This window comes from Triturus cristatus, chromosome 5_1, assembly GCF_964204655.1.
Source record: "Triturus cristatus chromosome 5_1, aTriCri1.1, whole genome shotgun sequence".
NCBI lineage: Eukaryota > Metazoa > Chordata > Amphibia > Caudata > Salamandridae > Triturus > Triturus cristatus.
The window spans coordinates 655,334,181-655,354,185 of NC_140587.1; the positions used below are offsets into that span (position 1 = coordinate 655,334,181).

Genomic DNA, 20,005 nt, shown 5'->3' on the forward strand with positions numbered 1-20,005 from the left:
CGCCACTCCGCTGCTGTGTAAGTTGTACTGGCTCCCCATCAGGCAGAGAGCAAATTTTAAGGGCCTCTGTATTGCTCACAAAGCAATCTATGGCCAAGCCCCGGCCTACATTAAAAAACACCTTGAGAACTATGTCCCAGGCCGTACCTTTCGGTCCTCCAAGGCCTGCCACCTGGCCCTTCCACGCTACAATACCGTATTTAAAGGGGGTAGAGCTTTCTCTGTCTTGATTCCACAATTATGGAATCAATTACCTGAATGTCTACGTAAGGTATCCACACTCATTCGCTTTAGGAAGCAGATAAAAATTGTTCTGTTCAGAGAAGCCTTGGACACAGCTTAGCTCCCTGCTCCTTCACTGCTCCGGCACCGCTAGCAGCTTTTGGACATTCTCGCTAGCGCGCTAAGAGACCTGCCGGTGATTACGGGCTATACAAATACCAGTTAACATTAACATAAGATTAAACTGGATCTTTGTAGAATTGATCACTTACATCTTTCTTTGTATGGAAGGTGTTATGTATTAAAAATGCCTATTTTACCTAAAATTCTTTAACTATTTTGATCTATCCCTGTGGAGTTTACTGAGGTCTGGTTAGGCAAATTGGAATCAATAGGAACCAGCTTTCTTTGGGGCTATAAGAAACCAAGGAGAGCAATGAAATATATGACCCTTCCAAGATAGAAGCAGCTGGTCAGTACCTAATTTTACAGCATATTATTGAGCATGTTGTTGGCAACAACTGGCAATATTAATAAATGAACAGATACTTAAGCCTGAAAACATTATTTCTAAGATTTGAGAGACTGAGAAAACATGAATTGAGTAGATGGTGGGATGGTGTCACCCTCAAACAATATATGGAGAATGGTAAGGTTCCCAGGGGCCTGAGGATTCTTATCTTTCCCACTTTCGAAGATCTTAGTGAGAACTTACTAAAAGAATGGGAAGGGAATTTAGAAGGAGCCTCACGTGTTATGATGGAGATCTTAGTGAGGCATTCAATGGAAAAAGGGGAAAAACTACAGGAGGAAATTGAGAAAGTTGAAAAAGAAATCAGTGAATTAGAGGAAAAAGAGCTCATTGAAAAAAATTATGCAATCTTAAAACAAGTAATGGATAGTCACCAAGCATACATTAAGGATAAGAAGTTGAGTAAAATAAAAAGGGATGATCGTGATTACAGGGATGGGCACATTTTTACGTTCGCCCAAAAATTTGATCATTTATCAGTGACAGAAGATAAGAAAAGAAATAGGGAAGAGAAAGAGGACACGGATGATGGTCGGTCTGTGAGTAACCTCTCAGTCTCTTCTATGAGTAGTACAACATCTTCAAATTTAAATCAGGAAATCCCTTTAGGAGATGGGGCTTCATCTTTCCAAAAGGAACTTGCAAAACTAAGGATATCGAGTCGTTTACAAAAAAAATAATAGATCAGTTAAAACCAGGAGGGGAGGTCGCAAAGGCAAGAGGGGCAAACAAGGGATCGGTAGAAAAAGTGGAAGTCTCAACCAGACCCAAGAGACTGTAGATACCCAGACCCCAAAGAATCCAATTGACGACATCTGTTTTATCACTAATCCCTGTACTGTGAATACAAATACCTCTGATTTGAAAATTGTCAACCTTTCGAATAAAATACTGGATGTTGAGGAAACGAAATTACTTTGTAAAGGCCTTAATTTTTGCCCCACTCAAGGTGGGGATTTTTCTAATGTACATGTTGATCTTTTTAAATTTACAAGAATTTTGAAGCTCAAAGATTTTTCTAATCAGCCCTCTAGGCAGATAAGTTCTGCAAACACCAAGAGTGAGGGCATGCACTCTGTTGCTGATGTGCATAATATCCATTGTTTGTTATCTATTACTGAGGAGAGTTCAGACATGTCCAATCTCCTAACAGAATTGGATAATACACAAGATGTTCCAGTTACTAGCTCTGTACATCCTAAATCCAAATTCATCCCTGCGGGCGGGTACCATCAGAATATCGATGTATTTCACAATAAGGTGGTAGAAGATCTCTACAAATTGGAAATCCCTAACAAATATGGTGTCTGCCCAAAAATGAATCTCTTATTCGGAACGTCAGGCATTACAGCGGCTCAGGGATGACCAGGACATCGTTATACGCGAAGCCGATAAAGGCGGTAGCGTTGTCATCATGAACCACTGTGATTATCTTAAAGAAATAGATCGACAATTAAGTGATAATAAAAGCTATAAGCAGACAAGGGGAAATCCAATTCCTGACGTGACACTTAAAATCAATGCTATGCTGTATGAATGGAAGGACTCTTGTTTAATCACGGAAGAGGAATATAGGTACTTATGGGTTGACTGTCCCGCCTATCTATGTATTTATATTCTGCCCAAAATACATAAGGGGGGGCGGTTTCCACCTGGCAGACCCATAATATCTAGGGTCGGCTCACCCACTGAAAAACTGGCTGAGTACGTTGATCTGAAGTTGCAGAAATATGTTCTTGGTTTGCCCTCATATGTTAGGGACACCAAAGATATTTTGGTAAAACTTCATGATTTTGAATGGTCGGAAGATCTCTTTTTCGTCACATTTGATGTGGAAAGTCTATACACCTGCATTGACAGAAAATATGGCATTATGGCGGTACAGTCTTTCTTGGATAGAGAAGGGGCAGAACTCTATGCACAGAACGAGATGATTTTGCAAATGATTGATCTGATTTTATTGATTAACTTTTTTCTCTCGAACGACCATTGGTTCCAGCAAATCAACGGGACCGCGATGGGTTCCAGGTTTGCTCCCTCTTATGCCTGTCTCTTTATGGGATGGTATGAGAGGGAGCATGCCTGGACCAGATGTGCCTCCCCTTGGACGCAGTATATTGTGTACTGGGGGAGGTACATCGATGATGTGATATGCTTGTGGTCGGGATCAGTTGAGCAACTTGAACAATACCATCTTTACCTTAATGAGAATATGTTTATCAAGCTCACTATGTCTTATCATAGGGAAACCATTGATTTCTTGGATATAACATTTTATATCCAAAATGGGACTATTCAGAGTAAACTGTACCGTAAAACTACATCCTGCAATTCTTTGCTGCACGCAACAAGCGCTCACGCAAGGTCAGTTATTAACAATATACTCTTTGGGGAACTGACTCGCGTGAGAAGAAATTGCAGTGATACAGAGATCTTCCATGCTAACGTTATTGAGAATAAACAGAGGTTCCTCAAGCGAGGTTATGATATTAAGAACTTGAACAAGGCAGAGGCTAGGATTAACCAAACTGATAGAAATGCCACACTATGTGTCAGACCCAGTAAAAGTAAACGGAATTCTGGTGTTAGGTTCATCACACAATATACAATGCATAGTGATAGGATTTTCAAAGTTTTTCGAAAAAATTGGCACCTACTTACAGCCATCCCTGGATAAAAGGAACATCTGGGCAGTTGACCCTCTATTACGTATAGAAAGGGTATGTCAATACGGAACTACTTATGCCCCAGCTATACAACGTCAACATCTAGTGGTGAAACGTGGTTACCTTCCAAACCTAAAGGCTTTTTTACATGTGGGACGTGCAATATCTGCCCCATGGGTAGGAATAGAACCGTGTCCTTTTCCTACAATACCAACCACAGGTATTTTGTCAATCATTTCTGCAATTGCAATACTGCACATAGTGTATATTTTGGGTTGCCCATGTGATTTAATCTACGTGGGAAGTACTGTTCGCCCTCTAAAACTCCGTATTCAGGAGCATCGGAGGGCTATTCGGGGCAGAGATTCAAGATACCCCATTACGGAACACTATGAACGCATGCACCCAGGTGATGACACATTTTGGTTTCATGCTATTGAGCATATCCCGACTAACAGAAGGGGTGGAAATAGGGAACTATATCTCAGAAGGGCAGAAGCGAAATGGATATGTCGCTTGCAGTCTATTCGGTCCGGACATAACACTGATAGTGAAATGCATTATTTTCTATAGAGGTTTCACGTTCTATAGAGTTATGTACACCTGTGATTATTTGAATCGAATTAGGAATACCATGTATGTGCGGTGATGTTCCATTAAGACTCATATATATATATGGATGAGTTTAAAATGTCATATAGACTTTGGTCGTTTTATTGCCATATCTTTATTCGAATACATGTCTTTGTAACGTCTATTAGCTTTTTCAAAATGGCACTATTATTAGGTGTGGCTATTTATAATTCCTTCTATAAGTTTCAATTGGGACCTATGTCTGCTTTAACAAATAGTACTTTCTTATAGGTCTCGGTCCTTTGATCGACATATGATACTCTTTTTTGTATAATCAAATATCCCGCTTCTTTTTCGACTTGTATTGGCAATATATATATTGCTATTTAACACATACACTTTTGGCCTTTTTGATCTCATGTTTTTCTTTTAAGACGATGGTCCTGTCATATATAATTTTTTTCTTAAAAACAAATGCCTTGCATATATTTCCAATACGTAAAGATGGCGCTGCGTTTTGAGGGTCTGATCAGATACGATTACGGCGCCTATTTTGACCTCTCTTGCCGAATTACGTGTTTGTTCGTCATCTTTTGTTACAAATTGTAAATAGGGGTTGCCATACTACTCATATTTATATCGAATGAGTTCTAACAACTTTTTTGCGAGGTTTTTGTTTTTTAACTAAACTTATTTTTCTATATACATATATTTATTTTCACCTTTCTGGCCTGTTTCAATATATATATATATATATATATATATATATATATATATATATATATATATATATATATATATACACACATATATATATATATATACACACATATATATACATACATACATACACATATATATACACATATATATACACATATATATATACACCTTTATTCATATGTAACAGCATTACAATCCTTTATTTTGGTGCCATTACAATATGTCTGCCGATTTGACCACTTGATCAATGTAACCTATGTTGTTGTCCTTTGTTACTGTTTACCCCGGAAAAACTTTATCCATTACTCACTCATGGTTGTTTCCTTACGTGAACAAGACTCTGCAATGAGTTGAAACGCGTTGTGAGGAATAAACACCTCTCTTTGGCACTATCCCGGACTTTGCTTTCTTGGTTACTGAGAGCGCACCATTGGTTGTTTGTGGGGACATTACGAGCCAGCGTGCTCCGCCGACATTTGCGCCACCTCTCTCGGGTTAAGCAGTCCAGAAGGAGCGACTTTGGACATGTTACAATTGTGACCGGCCCGAGTTGCAGCGCTGTTCTAAGACATGGACAACAGCTTCGGTTGAAGGTAAGCCCCGTGGCCTATCCTGTCTGCCCCTTAGGGTCGAGGGTGGGTTTCCCTGTGTGGGGGCTCCCTCCCATTTCCCTGGGAAGCAGCGGGGGCGTGTGGGTGACCGCACATCGAGCTGATTTGCCGTCTGGGAGTATTGGGCTGTGCGCATAACGGACAACATCAAAGATACTCTGAATACATCCGTCTGCCAACCCACCCTATTGAAATGGTTTTGACAGTCGTTAAGTGCGCACGGGGCAAGAGGAACCTGCTATTCCAGCAGGGGTAACCAAGCAAGTGCAAGTTCTGGTAACACGGACATTCACTATAGGGGTGTGTAAGAGACATGGAGGAAGAGGAAGAAAGGAGGGCAGCTGCACAGGCTATGTTCGCTAAAAGGCACCCTAAAGCTGCCACAGGAACAATACCAGTAACCAAGCAGCCAGCGGATGACAAATTGCGCAAATTAGAAAAGCTTAAAAGACTCGAAATATCTAAGTGGTGGGAAGCAATTTCCCTACAGAACTATATAGGCCAGGACATGGTACCGAGAGGTCTACGAATTTTTACCACCCCCACTTACGAAACCCCGAACCCTGAGATGTTATCCGAATGGTCAAAGAATTCTGCACTAAGCTCAAAAAGGATGTTGGAAATCCTTGTTAAATATGCATGGATTGACAGGGATAACATCATGAAGGAAATACAGGATATTCTGGCGGAATTGAATAGAACAATGGAAGCAGGCAAGCTTGAGTCTACAATGAACACTATAAAGGAACGCCTTAGGAAATACGAAGAGGACATTAAAGCTCGAAAGGAGAGGAAACTCGACCGCAACTACGAGTGTGGCAGGATCTTAACTTTCAGTCGTAAATATGACCATTTATATAATTCGGAACCAACCAAACTGACAACCACTGATAATCTGTGTGAAATACAAGCACCCACCACTTCGCTGACCAGTGACACTGAATCTGATGTCTCGGTGGATACCAACATTCCTACAAATCAACCCGCTCGTCAAATCAATTTTTTAGAGGAGTATCAGCACATCCGGCGAAGCCAGAGGACTATACAGAACACTCCAATGTTGACAACACGACGTCAGAGGGGCCGGGGACAGGGCCGAGGCCGCGGCAGAGGAAACGCAAACGAAGGAATAGAAGAATCAGGATATTCCAACGATGGAGGAAGAGGCAGGGCAAGGGGCGCAATGGGAAGCAGAAGATCACGCCCAAAGAAGAAGTACTAATGGATCTAGAGATGGTGAATAAAACTATTATAAATCTCTCCAAGAGACCTCTATCTGAGACTGAAAAACTCACTTTAAGTTTGGGACTCTCTTTTTGCCCTTCTAAGCAATTTGATTATACAGGCACTAGGATTGATTTATTCAAATTCTCTAGGAAGCTAAAATTGAAAAAATGGCATAAACTCAAGAGATTAGACCACCCTAGTAAATGCATCAGGGAGACTCCCATAAGTAGCAATAACATGGATGTTGGAGATATTGATACTCTGATTACTATGTTGGAACTTGGTCAAGTAAGCGACACTAATGTTGATACCAATACCAATCAACAACACCTACATGACTCCATACCCACTGAGGTTAGTCTAACTACCACCCAAATCCTAGAGGATTTGAATATTAACACAGACTCTTCGGCACATTCAGGTTTTAAGCCCAAGTCCACCTTCTTACCTATGTTGCCGCATGACAACATTGATACTTTCCAAGATATGGTTAGTAAGACCCTATGTACATACAGACACAAGAAGAACCGCCACTATAAACCCAATCTGTCATTCCAACAGAGAACACTACTCAAGTCACTTGGTGACGATACCAACATTCTCATACGCCCCGCAGATAAGGGAGGGAATGTGGCGATCATGGACAGGGAGGATTACATAGCTGAGGCACAGAGACAACTATCGGACACCAGATACTACACACCCATTGATACTGCCACCTACAGCAAAAGTATCACTACTATCTGGGATATGCTCACTACCTGGCGAGATAAGGGTATTTTAGAATGGGAAGAGTACTGTTTCTTAAAGAACGACCACCCCATTCTACCAGTTTTATACCCGTTACCTAAGGTACATAAAAGCCACACTAAACCACCAGGGCGACCCATTGTGTCATCAAGGGGCTGTGTAACTGAGCATATATCTAAATATGTCGATCATTTTCTGAGGGATTTTGTCATCAATCTGCCCAGTTATGTCAAAGATACGAAAGACTTTCTGGGTAAAATCAATAATCTACAGCTTGTTGACAAATGTTTACTGATTACCCTAGATGTGCAATCGCTATATACCATTATCGACCACAGACAAGGCCTTGAGGCCTGTGAACATTTCTTGAATAACAGGCCCCTACATTATAGGGAACACAGTAAGATGATCTTGGGCATGATAGAATTTTGTCTGGCCAACAATATTTTCCTCTTTGACGGTACCCTTTATAGGCAAACTACGGGTACCGCGATGGGTTCATGCTTTGCGCCATCTTTTGCGAATCTGTTCATGGGCCAGTGGGAGGAAGAGATTTTTACCAACCCTACCTTCAAAGATTACCTAGAACAGACAGTGATGTGGTTAAGATATATAGATGATTTGTTTCTCATCTGGAAAGGTACCGAAACGGAAGCCCTGGAGTTTATCAAACTTCTCAACACTAACAACTATAACATTATCCTCACCAGTACCATCAGTGAGAATTCGGCTGAATACCTCGATGTCAAACTTGTTATCAAGGATAAATCCATACTCACCACCCTACACAGGAAAGCCACTGCTGGCAACAGTATCCTACATGCTCTGAGCAGCCACCCGGACACTCTCAAGTGGAGCATCCCTTATGGTGAACTGCTCAGAGCAAAAAGGAACTGCAATACTGAAACAGCTCATCAACTAGAGAGCACATGTATGTTGGAACGCTTTAGAGCCAGAGGGTACCCCAATTGGGTACTGAACAAAGCCAAGGGTAGAGCTGACAGGGTTAACAGAGATACCATTCTTTCCAGTACAACCCCGACCATGACTGCAGGAGATACTGAGACTAGGATTATCTTGACATACAGCGCTGACTCCCGGAAGATACAAGGCATTCTCAATAAGAACTGGGATATCCTTAAAGCAGACACGATCATTGGCGATCTCATCCCTAATAGACCCAGTATCACTTATAGAAAGGGGAGGAATTTTAGGGATCAACTCCTGCATAATGTCACCAGGTACCCCCAAAGACAAGAACATGGCCTGCAGGGTTTCTATCCATGTGGTCATTGTAAGGCCTGTAGAAACAGTTATCTATGTAAAAAGGTCAGTTGCAATGGGGTATACAAGGAAATCACACAATTCCTCACGTGCAGTTCTACATTAGTGATCTATAGGATCGAGTGTCCCTGTGGGTTATGGTATATTGGCAGCACAACCCTCATGGCCAAAAAGCGGATACTGGAACACTACCGTGCCATTTCCCATGCAGATGAGAAATATGCTGTGGCTCGCCATTTTACTGAGAGACATTTCTCCAATCCAGGTCTCCTGAGATTTTTCATTTTAGAACAAATTCAGAATAATCCCAGGGGTGGTGACAGGGTTCTGAAACTTAGAGAGAATCCAGATACATCGTGGATTTTCAGACCAAACACCCTGGGGGTTTGAATCAGGACGAGGAGATGGCGGTACATTTGAAATGAATGGTTATCTTGTACCAGCGTACCTGACATCCTTGGTATCTGTTTCAGCCCATAGTTCCAACACACTGAGTCCGGCTGTTCCAATTGCCCATTCCAATGTCACTTTGTATGTCATTGCCAATGTCAATTTTGACTCTCTCCAGAATGCATTGATATGATGATCATAATTGTAAATTCTTGTATCAGATATGTTTGTTGACATCTACTTTTCGTCCGTCGCTTTTGCTTTCTCCCTCCATGCAATGCACATATTGGATTAGAGGCAAAGGTATGGTTTGTTGATATCTTGTATATCTGCCAATTTTAGATACTAAGATCTGTTTTTGTTTCTTTCTATTTCACAGAAGGGAAGGAAGGAGCCCAATCACCAACGAGCACTATCACGGGCCTCCTACCCTTTCCCCCGCCACTTCACTTTGTTTGGATGAAGTTCACTTCGGCTGGGGTATGGTCACATCTTACTTTACACTGACTGAAAATGTTTTCCAACGGACTCTTTATTTTATGTCCATTGGCACTTGCCGTGACTTGTCGTGTATCCGCTCCCCGTGTTGATTTGTGCCATTTTCAGTCAGGGGCATTGCTGTTTCTGCTCACTTGAGCTCACATATTGACGAGCGACACATATACAGCATCCCCGTCATGCATACTCACTCTTAATTGCAACTTGACATATTAGATGTCCGTCTCATCATACAATAAATTGGCACACCTTAGCCTGTGTATGAAACAATGTATAATTTTGGGGCAACTTGGAGTGTAATTCCTTTGGGCCACTCGCAATCGGCAGTCACTTTGCAACAGTTGAACACATGAATCAACGTCATTTCTTTTCGGGATTTGCCCGTATATTCACTACGTTCTGACATTGATGCACCTACATTCCAATATATACTAGCGTGGTATTTCACCTTTACTTTCATATGTATTTTACATTTATTCATATGTAACAGCATTACAATCCTTTATTTTGGTGCCATTACAATATGTCTGCCGATTTGACCACTTGATCAATGTAACCTATGTTGTTGTCCTTTGTTACTGTTTACCCCGGAAAAACTTTATCCATTACTCACTCATGGTTGTTTCCTTACGTGAGCAAGACTCTGCAACGAGTTGAAACGCGTTGTGAGGAACAAACACCTCTCTTTGGCACTATCCCGGACTTTGCTTTCTTGTTTACTGAGAGCGCACCATTGGTTGTTTGTGGGGAGATATATATATATATATATATTTATATTTTTATTTAATACTTATAATCTTGCCTTTTTTGAATCTTCAGTTTCCTTTTAGGTGGGCTACTATCCCTTTATATACGAAGGATCAGTCGCTCTGTTCTACACTTCAAAATGGCGCTGATATTCGTGTGGCTCAGCTGAGACGATCTTGGCGCCCTTTCTGACATCAGACGCTGGTTCTCCGCTTTTTGTGCTCTGGTTCGCGACTGGCGTTATAAAACGCAACCGCTAAAGAAGGGTGGCTGCTCTCCCGGTAAGCGGCGGGTATGGTGTTTCGGAATAGGAGTCAAACGTAACGCTACACCGAGTAAGTAAGCCTCACCTGAATGTAGATCTAATGCTAGATTTAATGGACTTTCCCATGTAGCTTATAGGATGTATGTATTGTGAAGTTAAAGTCACTTTAATGTGTACCCTTGAATTAGGTCGCTTTGCGTTTTTTACCCTACTATTTGTATCTGCTACATTTTAGCTTAGAATGGCTTATTTGGGTATTTCGCCAGGATACAATTGGGCTATATTTGTTCTTATCTTTTAATATTTTTATCCTACATCAATACTGGAATATACCTTTATCCCATTTGAATTGGACGATACTTTTGAAATTTTTGAACTAGGTGGGGACTGTACTTAGTCTTTTGTAGCAATTAACTTCTAGTTGGGCTAGGATGGCTTTGCGATCTTAATTGTCATGTCTCAGCTGTCCATTACTTATTCTTGCTGAGACAGTAGTTGCGGAGTGAATACTTAAAGTTATTTGTGGCCGGTTTTGAGACCAAGCAAATAGGCAGTCTTATCCATATTATAAATTACGCTGAGGTTGGGATGTGATATTGATGGTTTATTTATCCATGCGCGGCTATAACAATTTCTTTTTTGAGTAATCTGGCTACATCCAGTGATTTATATGTCACACTACATTAGATTATTTCAATTGGGTATTACAAGAGTGATTGACTGTTTGTGCTTTATATAAATGTTTCCTATATGAGCAATGTTTATTGGCATGTATTTATTAGGTACTGTTCTGGTTGGAAGTAGTGTAATTATACCATTGTAATTACTATGGAAATGAAATTATTATGTCATTTTGAAATGTATAATATTTTATTATTACTTTTAGGCAATCATTGTTGAAGTTACTCACATTTTGTGGTTTACATCTCTACAATTTCATGGTGAGATTTTGATTTATTAGTTTACTTGTAATTTCCGGATTGGTGAGGTATATCTTTATGGATTATGACATTGTTTTTTTCATATCTCTGGACATTTGGTGTCTTCAATCTTTTCTGTTTTCCGGTTCTTCATTTATGGCTTTCCTCCTTTTCACTAAGTGTTTCTTCCTCCCTCTTTTCAAGAGTATCAACAACTATTAGTCAATATTAAACATTTTTCAAATCAATTATTCAAATGGCAAAATAACTAATAGTATATATATATATATATATATATATATAAAAATGTTTAAACGTTTAGGAACATGCCATTTTTTAGGCATTTTAAGATGTTATGTGTGTTATATATATATATATATATATACACATCTTTTTTGGATCTAATGCACTTTAAATGATTAAGTGATCTATTTATGGGGTTCTGTAACTGTAGGGTTATCATTGTTTTCAGGAGTAAAATGTTTACATGTGTCCTCTTCGTATCTTTTAGACTCTCGAAAGCCATACAACGACTTGCCTGAACATCAACTTAGCCTTAACCACGCACATGCGTGGTTAAGGCTAAGTTGTTATAGTGTTCGGGATGGGCGGGGAGAGAGGGGCGAAGGACAAGAACAGGACAGGTAAGAGGGGTTTGGGGTAGTTTTTAGGGGGTGGGCGGGATTCAGGTTAGTTTTTATGGGGGTTTGGGGTCGTTTTTAGGGGGTGGGAGGGGTATGGGACAGTCTTTAAGTGGTTTGGGTTAGTTTTTAGGGGGTGGTGGGGTAGGGGGTAGTATTCAGAGGGTGGGAGGAATTTGTGTTAGTTTTCAGGTGGTGGGGAGGGTAGTTTTTAGGGGTATGGGATAGTTGTTAGAGGGTGGGAGGGAATTGGGTTATTTTTTAGGGGGTGGGTTTGGGTTCGTTTTTAGGTGGTGGGGGTTTGGGGTAGTGTAAAATATTAAGAATATCCGGATGCAGGTTTTGAATGCAGAAGAAAGAAGTTTATTGTAGAGGAAATGGGATCCCATCCACCATGTCCAATCTGTCAGGTACAACTGACTAATCCCCACACCAGTGTATTCCATCGCCATGGAGCTACTTCAACAACAACAACTACTCTGTACATTTTCCTTAAAGTGGTACCACAAGTATTTACAAAGTAAATCTATAAATAACATGCACATTACTACACATCTTCCTCCTTCTAAATGAAGCAATACAGAAGAAAACAAAAGTTAAATCTCTAACGTATCATTGAATTTTGTTGGCAGTTTTACAATCCTTTTACTCTTTTCTCTCAAAGACTAGAAAAGGAGTTATTACCCAACGCAACGGTGGTTACATCTATATTCTTGTTTTTTCCATTTTTTTTAACCACAACCACCCTATTCAGATTCCAGATCCTAGAATCTTCAGTCTTTATTGCATTGGAAAAAACTTTTTTAACTTTGTGAATCATTTTAAACATTTCAGAAGAGTGTCGTCCTGGAGGTGCCCTAATCATTACTAAGTCACCTACGTTAACAAAAGTCCTTTTTACAGCTTTCTTATTGTCAAACCACTTCTTGCGCTCTATGATTTTGTCTGCCTCTCGCTTTCTTTTGTAGCAATTAACCTCTAGTTGGGCTAGGAAGGCTTTGCGATCTTAATTGTCATGTCTCAGCTGTCCATTACTTATTCTTGCTGAGACAGTAGTTGCGGAGTGAATACTTAAAGTTATTTGTGGCCGGTTTTGAGACCAAGCAAATAGGCAGTCTTATCCATATTATAAATTACGCTGAGGTTGGGATGTGATATTGATGGTTTATTTATCCATGCGCGGCTATAACAATTTCTTTTTTGAGTAATCTGGCTACATCCAGTGATTTATATGTCACACTACATTAGATTATTTCAATTGGGTATTACAAGAGTGATTGACTGTTTGTGCTTTATATAAATGTTTCCTATATGAGCAATGTTTATTGGCATGTATTTATTAGGTACTGTTCTGGTTGGAAGTAGTGTAATTATACCATTGTAATTACTATGGAAATGAAATTATTATGTCATTTTGAAATGTATAATATTTTATTATTACTTTTAGGCAATCATTGTTGAAGTTATACTCACATTTTGTGGTTTACATCTCTACAATTTCATGGTGAGATTTTGATTTATTAGTTTACTTGTAATTTCCGGATTGGTGAGGTATATCTTTATGGATTATGACATTGGTTTTTTCATATCTCTGGACATTTGGTGTCTTCAATCTTTTCTGTTTTCCGGTTCTTCATTTATGGCTTTCCTCCTTTTCACTAAGTGTTTCTTCTTGTTTCTTCCTCCCTCTTTTCAAGAGTATCAACAACTATTAGTCAATATTAAACATTTTTCAAATCAATTATTCAAATGGCAAAATAACTAATGGTATATATATATATATATATATATATATATATATATATATAAAATGTTTTAACGTTGAGGAACATGCCATTTTTTAGGCATTTTAAGATGTTATGTGTGTTATATATATACACACATCTTTTTTTGGATCTAATGCACTTTAAATGATTAAGTGATCTATTTATGGGGTTCTGTAACTGTAGGGTTATCATTGTTTTCAGGAGTAAAATGTTTACATGTGTCCTCTTCGTATTATATATATATATATATATATGTTATTTTTATATGTATGTCATTCTGTGAGTTTTTTATACGTTGTCCTACATTTCCAGCCCTGATGAAGTTCCATCCTCTGGAACGAAACGCGTTGGCTGTTGTCCTGTGTACATCTATTGTTATATGAAGATGAATAAGGAATAAAGGATTTTTCATGAAATAAGATGGCTTTTTTGGATATGTAACGTCATCCCTGGTGCCGCCTCCACTTTTCTTCAAGATACTTGATAAGGATATAGCAGAAGCCCCATTGGTCTATGAGACGGAAGTGGGGATTTAAGCAAATGGCTGTTTATTGAAAAATATAGAACCAAGCTACTAAAAAAAAACCACAGGTTTATGATATTGATTGCTGCACAAAAGATATGGGCCCATATTAGACGGTATTTAGGATTGGAAAAGATTAATTTCTATACCCCTACTTCAGCCTCACCACTTCTGCCTTGCATTATTCAAGGTATTGTAAAGGAAAGATGGAAGAAAAAAGGTATTGTTAGAATTGGAGATTTTTAAACTCACTCCAGAATTAGCTCTTTTGCTGAAATACAGGAATCCTATGATATACCTAAGCGAGACTTTTTAAAAAAAATTATGAATACGATTTTTTGGTTCGAAGGGATAAAGATTTTTTTTAAAAATAGGTTGAAGATACCCCTAATACAGACATCCACTTGTAAACGTTAGAATAGGTAAGATGTATGATTTGCTGACATATTGAAAGTGATGATTTCGAAGCACAGAACCTTAAATGGATGAGCAAATTAGGTAAACAGGGGTTGCTCCTTACGGAGCCTCTCGAACTAGCAGAAAAGGTGTCATTAACTGATAATTTGAAGCAGGGCTTTAAGTGGGCCGGGTCTGTTCGGGTCCGAGCACCGGCAGGTTTTTTTGGGGGCCCTCGAAACGGGTCTCTATCGGGCTCTATTTTCGTGGCTACTAAAGGTAGTCCATTCTTTATTTATTTTTTTTTTTTCGGACCCGTTTTGAGGGCCCAAAAAAAAACTGCCGGTGCTCAGACTCTGCCCACTGTTGCTGCACTGTTAGGTAACCTGACCCCGTCTCCCTTTGCCATCCTCCACTTTGCTGAACTTGTTGGGAACCTATCAGCTCGGTGGTCACGGCCTGACCACGACGGCATGACATCATGCCAGGTGAGCTTTGTTGGAGGAAGGGAAATCCTTTAAGAGAGCCATTTTCTCTCTGGATTTCCCTTCTCTTCTCTTTTTCCAGCGGGAGAGCAACGTCGTGGTGGTGCCAGCGCGGGACAAATCCAGGACCAGGAGCAACGTCGTGGTGGTGCCAGCGCGGGACAAATCCAGGAGCAACGTCGAGGTGGTGCCAGCGTGGGATGCTGAAAAACTGAAGAGGCAGAGGACCCCAGGCAGCCTGCTCCAGCACGAAAACCCGACCTTCAGCACTTTCACCTGTGGAGCCCCATCCTTTCTCGGTAAGTGCAGTTTATGGCAGGTTGTGCACTATATAAATGCTAATTATAGCCCTCTGACAGTCTGTCCAAGTATTTGTTGACTCCAAGCCCTCTCCATCACCCAGAGATGGTATCCGTTGAGAGTGCTTTATGCATGCAGTCACGTGTTACTTCATCTTGCATTCCCTAAGAGGAATTGTCGTCGTCGTCGTCGTCGCCCCCCCCCCCCAACCAGGAAGTAGTTTTTGTTTCGTGCAACACACAACTGTTGTGTACTGCATACTTTGAACCGAGTGATCTGTGGGCGTGGGAGTTTAAATTAGGGATCGGTGTTTATGATATGGCAAGGTTGAGATGGTTGAAGCCGAGGCAGAATGCAGTGTGAGATTCTCAGTGTGTCAGTAGGTCATAGAGGCGTGCAGACTGCATGCACATCCAATCCGTGGCCTCTTTGTAGGCCACATGGAGTGACAGTCTCATATACGCCTATGGGAATAGTTGGATGATGTGAGATATGCAGATGGAGGATTTAAGGGGAGAGGTGTTGGCCTAACGGCTAGGGCGCTCGACCTCGGACCTGGGGAACTGGGTTTGAGTCTCGGTAATGTCGCTAAAACATCCTGTGATTCTGGGCAAATCACTTAATCTCCCCGTGCCTAACAAAAATGAAGGTGTGTCCTTATGTAACGTAACTGGTGCTATGTAAAGTGCTCTGATAACCTATTCAGTTCAAGTTCGCGCTATATAAAACTCTAAAAAATAAAAACAAAATAATACAGCCTTTCTATACTATTAGGGAACAAAGGTTAACATGGATATCTTTTCAACCAGTGTTTACAGTCAAAAAGTACTGGATTACTAAGAACCGTGGCTGCACATTGTTTATGGTTAGGTAGACGTAGGAGGCAGATGTACTTGAAGCATATGTGAGAACCTCATGCTTCCAAGAGTCTTGTGTTCGGGGAGGGGGGGCTTCTGTTCATGCTTGTGACATCTAAGTAATTTTTAGTCTCGTGCCAACCTGCATTTTCTGGATGGGAGGGTGTTGGCTGGGCAAGAGGCGTATTCCTTCCTGACAAAATAACTGAATAAGATACCAAAGCAGAATGCTTTAGGGAAGAAATATGTGGAAGGTTAATCCTCAGCACTGACACTCCTAAGGCCACAGATGAGGCCCTAGGTGCACAGCCCATTTCTAAGAGGTTGATTTGTTACGGTTTTTACTGCTCAGGCTTTCCTCACATGTTAAGATGGGGAAAATGGTTTAATTTAAAAGGGAAACATGGATTTAAAATTGCATAGTAGTAAAATGTTTATACTTGGCTGCCCTTGATAGCCCTGGCTTTCCACCTGAAAGGTCAAGCAGAAAAACTGTTTAGTTGGGAGAAAGTCACGGGAGTGGGGGGATTAAAGGGACTGTACAGGTGGTTGGGGCCTGCATCTGTGCTGGAGAGGTGGGGAGGGCCTGTGTATGTGCTGGAGGGGTGGTGGGGGCCTGCATCTGTTCTGTAGAGGTGGTGGGGGCCTGCGTCTGTGCTGGAGAGGTGGTGGGGGCCTGGATATGTGCGGGAGAGGGGATGGGGCCTGTATATGTACAATGAAAGATCCTTTCAGGAGCAGCACAAAATGAAGAGTAACACCTGCCTGCCAAATAGCACTCCAATTAAACATTGTTGATCACTGGAGTAAACTATTCAATTTTTGTTGCAGATAAGAGGCTCAATATTCTATTTTCGTGACGCAAGGCCTTATCACCTGGAAACCAAAATCGGCAGAGGAAACCAGCAGAGCAAAATTTTCTTTTCCAGATATACCAGTCCAGCCTTCAAGAAGGAAGTTGTACATTTTACCATGGCTACTAGTAGCTTATCTGCTTCTGCTCTGAAGCGCAAGTCTATGCAGTCTTCAATGATTGACTTCCTACCGGCACTGAAGCGCCAGCGAGTTACAGGGGAGTCTTGTCCAGTACAACCAACTATTGATGAGGCTAGTCAAACTCAGCAAGAGTCTGACAGGGACAGTCCACCTTTACAAATGTGTGCCAGAGAAAAAAAACTGTCGAACTCCCTGACTGCTGGAACACTAAACAGTGGTATTACTTTCAGGAGGAATATAAATGGTTGTACCTTAAGTCAGGCAATATTGGATGTTCTTCCTGTAAACGGGCTAAATCAACAGGTCTTTCAGTGCACAATAACACCCAAGGCATGCGCGTAACTAAAGTGTGGGCAGATGGCGAGGTTGGTCCTTCCGGTGACGGAAAAGCTTTTAGGCAGAAACAGCTCAGGAAGAAGATTATGGAGCATAAGGCGAGCGCTGGTCACTTGGCAGCTGAGGACATTCTTACAGCTCAGCAGAAAAATACATTTGTGGTGACAGTACACGAATTTAATGCAAAACATATGGAGAGCACATGCAGGGTATTTGACACTGCCTACTACTTGGCAAAAAAAGATCGCCCTTTCACTGACCACCCTGATCTAATTCTCCTTCAGGCAAAGAGTGGCAGTGCAATGGGCCGTGTTTTGCACAGCAATGTGACTGCAACAGAAATAATAAAACACATTGCATTGGAAATGCAACAAAGATTGGTCTGTTATATCAGACAACACAAACCAAAGATCACAGTATTAATTGATGAGAGCACTTCTATTAGCAATGCTTCTACCTTGATCATCTACCTCCGTGGCATTTTTGGAAATGAAAGTACCCCAGTGACCATCTATTTCGGCCTTCTGGAGCTGGCAGAAACTAATGCTATTGGCGTAAAGACAGCTCTCCTAAGCTACTTTGAAAAAGTTGGACTCACAAAAAATCTGCTTCATGATATCTTGATTGCGGTAAGTACTGATGGAGCAGCAGTAGCATTGTTGAAATCAGAATTTCCAAATCTTGTACTTACATGGCACTGTTTGGCTCACAGACTAGAACTTGCTGTGGCAGATACAGTTGATGAGGTTGCAGGGGTCAATCACTTTAAGATTTTCATGGACTCATTGTATGCCACATACAGCATGTCACCAAAAAACCAGAGAGCTAAATCTGGCCGCCAGCGAGGTATGTGTACAGCTTCAGAAGATAGGGAAAATGCTTGATACTAGATGGGTAGCATCCAGTTACAGATCTGTGAAAGCTGTTTGGAACTGCTTCCCTGCCTTGTGCAAACATTTTGAGAATGCTTCTAAAGACCCATCCAGACCCATAAGAGACCGGAGTAAGTATGAAGGTCTCTTGAAGAAGCTTACATCCTATTCTTTTATCAGAGATTTGGGGGTAATGTGTGATGCACTTCAAGAGCTCAAATACTTATCACTCTCCTTACAGAGGAGGGATATTACAATTGTTAATGCCCACAGACTTTGTTAGTCAAGTACGCATATTTCTAGCAATGAAGAACTCACCAGGGGAGTTTGCTTCTGCGGCTCAGAAAGCGGTGGACGAGGGCAAATTCAAGGATGTTCCTCTTTCCCATGGTAGAAGTAACTCTGTTGCCCTTAATCAAAATCAGTTTTACCAAAGTCTTTCAGTAAATATCAATAAACTATGTGCCCCTGATTCTGAGAAAGAATTAATAGCCAGCTTCAGTGTGCTAGATGCAGGCAACTTGCCTTCTGGTGATGAATGCATTCTTTATGGGGAAACAGATATCCAGAAACTGTGTTCAGAATTTCAGCTGCCAGCAAGAGATACTATACAAGCTTTTAGACTTTTCAAAGATTTTGGTGGAAAGAAAACCCCTGAAGCATTAAAAAAGTTAGTAGTTTGCATGGAAACTCTGCCAGCAAGAAATGCGGATTGCGAGAGAGGTTTCAGCGCAATGAACTTAATTGCTTGTCCAACAAGGGCCTTTCTTCTTGTAGAGACCATTTCTTCATGCCTATGGATAAAACTCAATGGTCCTCCATTTGAAACATTTGACCCAAAGCTGTATGTAAAGAGTTGGCTTGCAAAAGGTAGAAGGTCTATTGAAGAAAATTGTTGTGAGAAACCCCAGCAAAACAAACACACTGAATATCTGAGGGTTTTGGGGAATCCTGCAATAGATTTCTAAATAATATAAATATTCCTTACATGTTTTTTAAAGTGTTTGGTATTTTTATGGGTTATACTTAATAAATATACCTTTTTGCCTATTTTATTATCCTTTGCTGGATGCGACTTCATGATTTTCTTAAGCACACAGTGCTAGTTATTTTGATTTAGACCACGCCCCTACTCGGATAGGCCACGCCCCTTCAAGACATTAACCACGCCCCTTTTAGAGCACCCCCAGTTTTTTTTCCCACTTAAAGCACTGATTTGAAGACACAGCACTTCAAGACAGTTATGAGTTTATACTACACCCCGGCCAGAACGTATAAATGGAATGCAGTCTCCGACTACCAATGTAAGCTTTGTGGAACTGATCAGGCCGAAATTCTTCATATGTTCTGTACATGCCAAAGACTAGAATCTCTACTACAGGGGAAAGGGTATTCTTAGGCCAAATGATATAAAAAACACAGGTT

General features: G+C 40.7%; 1 pseudogene; it reads left to right on the forward strand.

Annotated features, from left to right (window-relative positions):
- Nucleotides 1-6,791: 6,791 nt before the first annotated feature.
- On the forward strand, nucleotides 6,792-19,548 carry LOC146831339 (E3 SUMO-protein ligase KIAA1586-like; annotated as a pseudogene).
- Nucleotides 19,549-20,005: the final 457 nt, after the last annotated feature.